The 9,546-nt window shown below is 31.2% G+C and overlaps 1 long non-coding RNA gene across 1 annotated transcript; it reads right to left on the minus strand.

The window, feature by feature from the left end:
* Positions 1 to 5,761: 5,761 nt before the first annotated feature.
* LOC148266060 (uncharacterized) lies at positions 5,762 to 8,832 on the minus strand. The gene is made up of 2 exons (XR_015819402.1): positions 6,288 to 8,832; positions 5,762 to 6,168 (listed from the first exon to the last, which is right to left on the minus strand). It is a non-coding gene; the product is annotated as an uncharacterized LOC148266060 (long non-coding RNA).
* Between the last annotated feature and the right edge of the window lie 714 nt (positions 8,833 to 9,546).

A 9,546-nucleotide genomic window follows, 5' to 3' on the forward strand; every position in this document is an offset into this window, starting at 1 on the left:
GTTTAATTAATCGGTGAATATGAAACGAGACGTTGGTATGATTTGGTAGTTGTTTGGTTGATGAGAATCTAAATAAATGAAAGCTTACTGGGCATCCTGGGAAAGGGTGGACATACCTGGTACATAGGAAACTCTACCGTGGATATTACCTCAGTCGAAGGGGGCTGAGAAGTCCTATACCGGAAGCATTTTGGGAGATATGGTTGACCCTCATACAGGACGGGGTATCGAGGCGATGTTGTTTTTGGCGCCCATTACCGGACGGGATATGGAGACGACCGGGTTAATTGTCAAAACTTGATACTGTGTCTACGGGTAGAGGAATATCCATATGGACCCCTAAGGGTCCTAGTAAGTAGGTTAAAAGGAAGAATTACTGATTTTATGTACGAAATTAAAATGTCACTTGGTTATTTGTTTTCATAACTTTTTTTTTTGAAAAAATTCGTAACGGTAAATATAAAATAAAACATTTTAGAGTTAAATGTATTAGCTTAAATTAAGGGCTCCATTAGTTATTTTGTAATTTTTACCAACATTTAGTTTTTTGTATCAGTGATTAGTGTGATATTCTTACTGGGTTAGTATAGCTCACTCTTTCATTAATTATTTTATATCAAGAAGACCAAGATTCAGATCCTGATCAGCGAGAGAGTTGTGAGTAGTTCATCTCTTGGACTCCCTTCAAGTGCTAGTGGAGGTTAACCCCTATGATATCTATTTATTTGTTTTTAATTACTGTTTGTTTTTTTTAAAGAAATAATATATAAGAGACATTCCTGTATTCCTATTGGGCATTCCAATTTATTGTGTAAGGAATGTAAATCCTAATTTTATTATTTGCTTCCGCATTAAAGATATAAATTCATGTCATTTAAAGTTTCGGGTCTTTACTCCATTAATTTTATAGTTAATTTAAAATTTAAACATTAAGCAAAATAAAATATAATCTGAAATAGTATTTTGACGTAATTAAAATTCAATGATAAATACAAAATAATATTTGACAATAGTTTAAAATTTAATGATAAATACAAAATAATATTTGACAATAGTTAATTTTATATTTATAAAATACTAACACATTTTTGACATTCGAAAGTGCAACAAATGTTCAAGGAAATTGAAGTGAACTTTAAAACATCAAGGAAAATGAAAAGTGAAAGTTAATTCAAGTACGAAATGTAAAAATTTTATTTTTTATTTTCTATATAATTAGATTATTTAATTTAAAGTTCAAAAATTATTATTTTTGCATTTTATTCTAAATTTTCTTTGAGATTTGAAAATCTTGAAAGCTTCATTTTAGAATGTTTGTCCAACTTTTATGCTAATTTTAATTTGATCCTTGTGATTTAACTTTTTCACTTTAGTATCTTATGGTTTTCATATTAGATATTCAATATTTTCTAGTTTAGTTGTTAAATATATACATGAAGGGTATTAGCAACGAAGAAAATTTTGTTATGTGGTCACTCACAAGCTGACACATGGCACCATATTAACTAAACTGATTAACTCAAGAATTAACGATATTAGTCAAAATCAATTCTAACTAAAAAACATTAAATTAAATTTAAAAACAAAAAAAAAATCTCTGATTTCTAAGGCAACAAATTCTTCCTTTTTACTTCTCCTCTTCATCATTCTTCGTTTCCCCAAACTTTGTCCGCATTTAATCAAGAATGGTAAGTTATTTGTTGGCACCTTTCTTTGTCATTTCTCTTCTCTTAGGTTTTCGGAACCAAGATAGAGAAAACCGTAATCAAGATGACCTTTGTATCTTCCCTATATTTCCTTTCTGCTTAGGGGGCTTTCATTTTGACCCAACAATTGATTCTCAATGTATATCTTTTGCTTAATTAAATTTTAGTTTTTGCTTGGGGTTTCCTTTTTTAATTAAATTGCTTCTCCATGTATATCTTCTGCTTAATGTATATCTTTTGCTACAAAAGCATGATACTTCAACATACCTAATGTCACACAATCTTTAACTGATTAGCATAATACTTCAAATCATTTAATGCTACAAATCATGAACGCATTGATTCTGTATTTGATAATCCACTAACTTCTAAAGTAATATTTATATGGTTAATGTATATCTTTTGCTATAAAAGCATGGTACTTCAACTCACCTAATGTCACACAGTCTTTAACTGATTTGCATAATACTTCAAATCGTTTAATGCTGCAAAGCATGAAGGCGTTGATTCTGTATTTGATAGTCCACTAACTTCTAAAATAATATCATATGATTATTTTTATTAATACATAATATGCAATTAATTAATTCATAATTTTCCATGTTTGTTGATGTATTGTATTGTTATAATATTTTTAATATCATTTTTATTTAAATTTGGAATAATTATTGAAATAATTTTGAGTTAAAAATGAATTAATTAGTAAAATTTTGATGTTGGTGATATTGTTAAGAAAAGAGCAAAAAAAAAAACTGAAAATAGAAGAAGAAGCCTAAAACCCAAGCCCAAATATTGAACAACCCATCCTAGTAGCCACGTCAAAACCAAAAAAAAAAAAAAACAGGGAAAAATAATTACAGAAAGCAGAAGAGGAAAATAAAGAAGCGGCTGAAGAGAAAAAAAAGAAAAAGAAAAAGAATCAGCTAAGAAAGAAAAGGGGCTCAAAAGGAAAAAAAGTTCAAAAAAAAAAAGAAAGAGAAAACCCCATCTCTTCTCTTGCAGCGGCCTATTAAAAAAGGGAGGCAACAAAAAGGAAAAAAAAACAAAAGAAAAAGAGAGAAAACTTGCAAAGAGAGAGAGATGGGAGCTAGAGAGAGAAAGCAGCAACCCAATCTGCGAACTTAGTGAACGCAAGCAGAGGCGAAAGGAAGCAAATGCGGTGGAGAGAGAGAGAGGAGCTGAGAAAAATTTAGTAATTTTATTTTTAATTAACTTAGTTTTGGGCAAACAGATTTAGGATATTATGATGAAATCTGAACGTTAGCATTTGAGATTATTCAGATGTTTATTTTTAATTAATTACATGAGTTATTTTTTTTCAAATACACTTTGTGTTGCTCAAACCACCATGTCTAGCTAAATTTCTTTCGTTAGAGTAATTGTCGTAACCTGAATCAAAGGTAAATTTGCTTTTTAATTTTTTAGCTTTCTCCTTATTGCAATTTAACATTATTGAACTTAATTAGATTGTGAAAATTTGTCGGTTCATAGTTTTATATGCGATTGATGGTTTTATAATTACGAGGGTGAAATTTTATCAATTAAACATATAGTGTTAAACATTAATAGAGACTTGAATAAAAGTAATATAGTCAAATTAACGTGGATCAATTAAATTATTAGAGATTTAATTGAATCAAATTAATAATTGTTATAAAAGGTTAACAGTTGTTAATTGATAGACCTATGAAATAATAGAAAGAAAACCGAAAGTATATTAGAATATTTCGACCATTACAGATTAGATTAAATCGATTGCGAAATCAAAACGTGAATATATCCAAGATTCATGTTAATCAATTACTCTAGTGCGTTTTCGTTGATAAGTTTTTCTCAATTTAATTATTCTGCTTTGATTAAATTATTTAAATGTTATTTCCTGCATAAACTTAATTTTGATTTCTATATAATAATATAATTTTTACAATTTTGGTATTTGGTACGTAATATCTGTGATATGATATTCTATTCATCACTTTATTATTTGAACAATTTCTTACACTTGAGAATTCACCTGTCGGTTGTTTATGATTTAAAATTTGTAACATATGAAAATATTTATATGTTATTCATCTGCATCATAGTCGACAATTTATATTTAAGCCAAATACTACATATGTTGGAGGGGAAGATGCGTTTGATTGTTAAGATGAAGATTACTTAGTTTTATTTACATTTAGAGATTTTTTTAATATCTTGGTGATTATAAAAGATGTAGAATTATTTATTTCATCCAATCTAATTTATGTTTTGAATTAGAATAAACTAAAATAGGTTCAAATAGTGATGTTTATTTTGTGAAAGAGTTTGTCATAGGAAATATTGTTGAGCTATATTTATCAACAAATTCTATACTTTTAAATGTAATGTATGATGATGACGGTAGAACGACAATATACACCCTTTAGAATGTGGACATGCATGAGTGTGAGAATTTGGGTGATGTAAACATTCACAGGGGTGAGAACTCGGGGACTGCAAACATGAATGAGGATAATAATTTTTTATTATTTTAAGGTTTAGATGGTTTTTAATTTTTTTTATATAAATTTAATTATTCAAGTTCAGATCAAGATCAGATTAGACCATAACTAATTTAATTTAATTTTATTTAATTTAGACTGAGCAACTAGGTATAGTTTGTCTTTTCGGTCCATAATGAACTATGCACAACCTAATAACTAAAATTGCATACATGTAAAATAAATTTAATCGTATAATCTCTTAAAATACTAATAATATGAAAAAATATTAATAATTTTAAATAGGAAAATAACTTTTGTGCTATTTTTATTGTTTTGTTTAAACCCCCTATATTTTGTTCTTCTCTTTTTAATTAACTCTTATATTTTAAAATTTTTTTCCAATAAAAAATTTTCTTTCAAAAAGTTTATGTAACTATTAAATCAATGTCACATGTGCACGTCATATAAGGTTGACTTCCTCACTACTAAAATGATGAAATAGAGATTTTTTATATCGTGTTCAATGTTAGCAACACCTACTAACTAGTCAACGTTACACCAAACCAATGAAGTAGAGATTTTTTTCTATGCCATGCTCCATGTCAACAACCTTATACCATTTCACAATTGACGTAATTTTTCGCTCACACAAACTTGAACCCCTCAAATTAAAAATTAATATTTTTCTTCTACACCACTGAAGACAATGAAGTAAAGATGGTAATAAGCAAGATTTCATCACATAAAAATTCTATACTTCTTTAAATTACATGACAATACTTTTTTAAGTTGGATTTAATTTCAAAAATGTATATAACTCCTCTTTTTTATTCTCACCCATATATGTAACGATCTGCTTTCTCTGCTGAGAAAGAAGTGTTACCACATATATAAAAACCTAATAAACACGCATCAATATGCTAAAATTTTTAATTCAATCATCCACTGTATGCAGTTACAATTTGTGAGTCTCACAAAATCCTTAAGTTACATTATGATAACATATTTAGATCTAAAGTAGAAAATAAAATATCTAAAATTAATAAACATTTTTCAGAGTCTTCATTTGACCTTAAATATGCTCTTGATTCGAACTAATCTGCTCTGAGGGGGTGTGAATTAAGGTGAGCTTCATGGGCTCAATAAAAAAAGGGTAGTGCCCATACAGAGGCATGCAAACAACCAATCATACAAGTTTTAGGAAAACAAATGCTGATTTTAAAGCAAAATACCCAAACATGGAAAATAATACAACAATAACAAAGTTTCTCATTCTTCATTCCACATATCAGTTTCTTTTTCCTTTGATATTGACCTCACATATCCCAATCTCATATTCATTAACAAATTATCATTAGAACATATTCATAATCGGAAGCTATACATATAAATTATATGCGAATGATTCCGTAAAGAATGAGAAATGAGATTTTTTTGATAAATGGGAAAAATTTTAAAAATAGTGTTTGTGGATGGAAATGAGGGAAAGTCTACAATACCTGGGTTGAATCAGATATAATTTGAAGGATTTTGTAGGTTTATTAATAAGTGTCATGATCAGAAAAGATTTATATTTAAATACCATACACATCCATAAAAACACATCACATTTATGTTCGGACAACTTGCGTTCTCATGCATAAACACAGTTACATCTTATCAAATATATAACCAAATGTAATACATGTATTAGATCAATTCGTTTCTCTCTTCCGTTTGATATTTAGAGTTTCACATACCTTTAGATTTCACAATGTAATGCCTTTTTAACCAATATTATTTAATACATAAGGATCCCCTCTATATGTGAATACTCAAATATTTCCATAGCCAATAAGTAATCGTTAGTTATCCTCATACCCCAACCCATGTGGGCGCCATAATTATCAACCATCCTCATACCCTCAACCCGTATAAGTGTCATAACCAGTCGATCGCCACCATACTCTAACCCGTATGGGTGCTGCTGTTATTCCATATGTATAATAGGGTTTGCCCTGCATAACCAAAATACAATCATTATATAATCAAAGCACAAATGTGACCATCAGCTGCCCCAGACCACAATCCATTTGAGCGCCATAAACACCTACCGTATGAGTGCCATAAACCATACCCTAACTCGTATGGGCGCCTTTGTTATTTTGTATCCACAGTAAGGTTTGTTCTGCATAACCAAAACACAATTATTATATAATCAAAGCAAAAATATTCCAATGTTGTATCTGTGATATTTATTTTACTAATCAAATTCCAATGTTGTACTTTTACTTTTGTCCTTAATCTTTTTGTCCTTAAAATTAAGAAATCATCCGTTTATTTAGCTTCCAATTTTGTTTCTCCATTAATTTTATAGTTAATTTAAAATTTAAACATTAAGCAAAATAAAATATAATTTGAAATAATATTTTGACGTAATTAAAATTCAATGATAAATACAACATAATATCTGACAATAGTTTAAAATTCAATGATAAATACAAAATAATATTTCGCAATAGTTAATTTTATATTTATGTAATACTAACACATTCTTGACATTCCAAGTGCAACAAATATTCAAGGAAAATGAAGTGAACTTTAAAACATCAAGAAAAATGTAAAGTGAAAGTTAATTCAAGTATGAGGTATCATGAAAGGATCAAGTCATGTAGTAAGATTAAAAAGCAAACTAGTTATCTGCCCTTTGGTATGTATGTCTCTTAAGGTCTGCCCTTTGGCATGTTCTTTGTAACCGACATTGGGGAACCACCATGACCCACCATGGAGGAGTCGGCTTTAGCCACACTCACAATAACAGATGTAGAAGAGGGTGGCTAGGATATCGTTGATATTGCACTGAACCCCCATGAATCCTATGATTTCTATTTGGTTGGACGGTTTCTAACTAAAATGGTTGTCAAATTCAAATTCATGTGAAATAAACTGGCCGGTGTGTGGCGTAATGGTCCCGAAAATTTAAAAAGAATTGCATATAATAATTTTAGTGCGGAAGCGAAATAAAGGTTAAAATTAACATCCCTTACATGATAACTCAAAAATACTAACAAACATCACAGAACAAATTTTCTGAAGAAAATACGAAAAATAGAAAAAATAAAGGAAATTAATAAGTATCTAGGGTCTACTCGTAGCCTTCTTGCGGATCGGGCTCGGGAACCGGGTCCTCATGATATGAAATTGTTAAATAAATGGTGAGCTACACTACCCCAGTAAGGATATCATAATATATCACCGTCACAGAAGCAAAAGTTGATAGAAAAATCAAAAACAACCAATAGAGTACAAATTTTAAATAAATTCATTTATTAATAATAAAACCATTTACCATTTACTTACCGCAGTGAGATTTATAAAAACAACCTATGCAAACAATAACATTATAAATATCATGAATTCATATATAATCTGCAACATAGCATATATCGTACACGTGAACCCTTTCCATTAACAATCTTAATTCCAGGACCATCCCCATACCCTGTCCGGTATGAGTGCCAAGACATTAAACCTCAATACCTCGTCCGGTATGAGGGTGAAGCGGGTCGTTCCCATACCCTGTCTAGTATGAACGTCAAATGACCAAGTCTCCATACCCCATCCGGTATGAGACAACGTTCATGGTAGGATTCCCTATGAACTCAGTCCGTCCACCATCTCCTAAGATATCTAATGAGGCTGTCATCTTATCCATTTATCAGATCACATCCCTTTCCTGTTTATCCTTAATCTCCGTTACCAAATTAAACACAATCACATAAATAATGAACATGTACCCGGTAATACAATCATATCTTAAATCCCAAATCACACAGTGGTCAAGTAATACAGTAATACATGCATTTAAAACTTTAAGACCAGATACCATCATGCATTTAAACTGTAAAATAAATCAACAGGAATCAACAGAGAATAATGTCCGGTTTCGGGCTCCATTAGCAATCTGTAATTAAATATGAATATTTATCTAACCTATACAAAAGACCGTATTATTATTTATTCAAACTTCACATCTATGACAGGAAATAGGGTAAGGGGTCCTTACTTGATTTGGCGCCAAAAATTAGATGGTTACTGTGCTTACGGGCGGTCCCTAAGTTCCCTGAATTAAACGCGCTTACGGTACCTACAAGTATCCCAAATAAACCCATTCGGCTCATTTTCTTCTCCCTCAAGTACGGGTCGGCTGGATCAGGCATTCGGGTCTTCCCGATGGGTCTCAGTCGGCCCATCTGCAGGGACTTGCGGCATGGGCCGTATGTTCTTCTCAGGTGCGATGCCTACTAGCCCACGGATTGAGCCTAGCAAGCGGTGTAGCAGGTTAGGTGACTCAGGTTTCCCCCTCACGGGTGCCTCTCCTCCATGTGCGACCTCAGACACACCATCTTCGTCGAGTGTGGGCTTTTTTACAATTCTTCAAGTTCATTAATCTTACTTGGGCCTTTAAGTCTTTTAGCTTGAACAAACTTGGCCAATCTCTTGGAATAATCTCAATTAGGAAAGTAATCCGGAATGAAATTACTTTCATATTCTGGGCATTCCTCATTGATGTTATATTGCATCTTTGGAACTATTTTTTGATTTTCTAGGATCACATCATCTCCCCCTTCTTTAAAAAATTTGTTCTCGAATCTGGGCCTTCATCACAAGGGAAAAAGATTAGTGATTGCAATAGAAAACATATCATACCTCCCAGGTATGTTTGTTTTATTGTTTATGCACTTCATGACTTGATTAACAATTCTTTTGGGATCGGGATCAAATCTTTGTAGCCCACTTATCATGATAATTATCTGTAAGAGAAAAACAATACGAATATGCAAAGAGTGGTTAAGGTCAAAATGAATCTCCCTATAGGTAAGGACAATCAAAATTACATTTTTATAAGAGATATTACTTAACATTGTGTCTTTATGATCAAGACACTTGTTTGTTTTTGCTCTATGTTTTTCTATTAATAGACAATCTTTAATTTTCTGTCGGGCTTTTTTGATGCTTAATGGACCACTAGTTTCTTTTTCGACCTTCTCTATCTCTTATGCTCTCTTTGAGTATTCATGAAAGGACTGTTTAATTTTAACATGATCTTCATGTGCCTCTTTTGGTGATAAAGGCATAAGAACATGATTCAGACCGTCCTTTCACAATGAGTATTAGTTGGCGCAACTGCTATGTTGTACCTGTCTGTCAAACTGCCAAGGTCTCCCAAGTATCAAGTGAGTGACATGCATAGGTACGATATCACAACATACCTCATCGTGATGCTTGATGTATGTCAACCTGGGCTTCACCATATTCATTCAAACACTTTAATCGATAGAGATTCGAATGCTTGATGTATGTCAACCTAGCTCTTTCCATGAGTAGAGTGCTTG

The sequence above is a fragment of the Carica papaya genome, chromosome 5 (genome assembly GCF_054855325.1).
Source record: "Carica papaya isolate Zhongbai chromosome 5, ASM5485532v1, whole genome shotgun sequence".
Lineage (NCBI taxonomy): Eukaryota > Viridiplantae > Streptophyta > Magnoliopsida > Brassicales > Caricaceae > Carica > Carica papaya.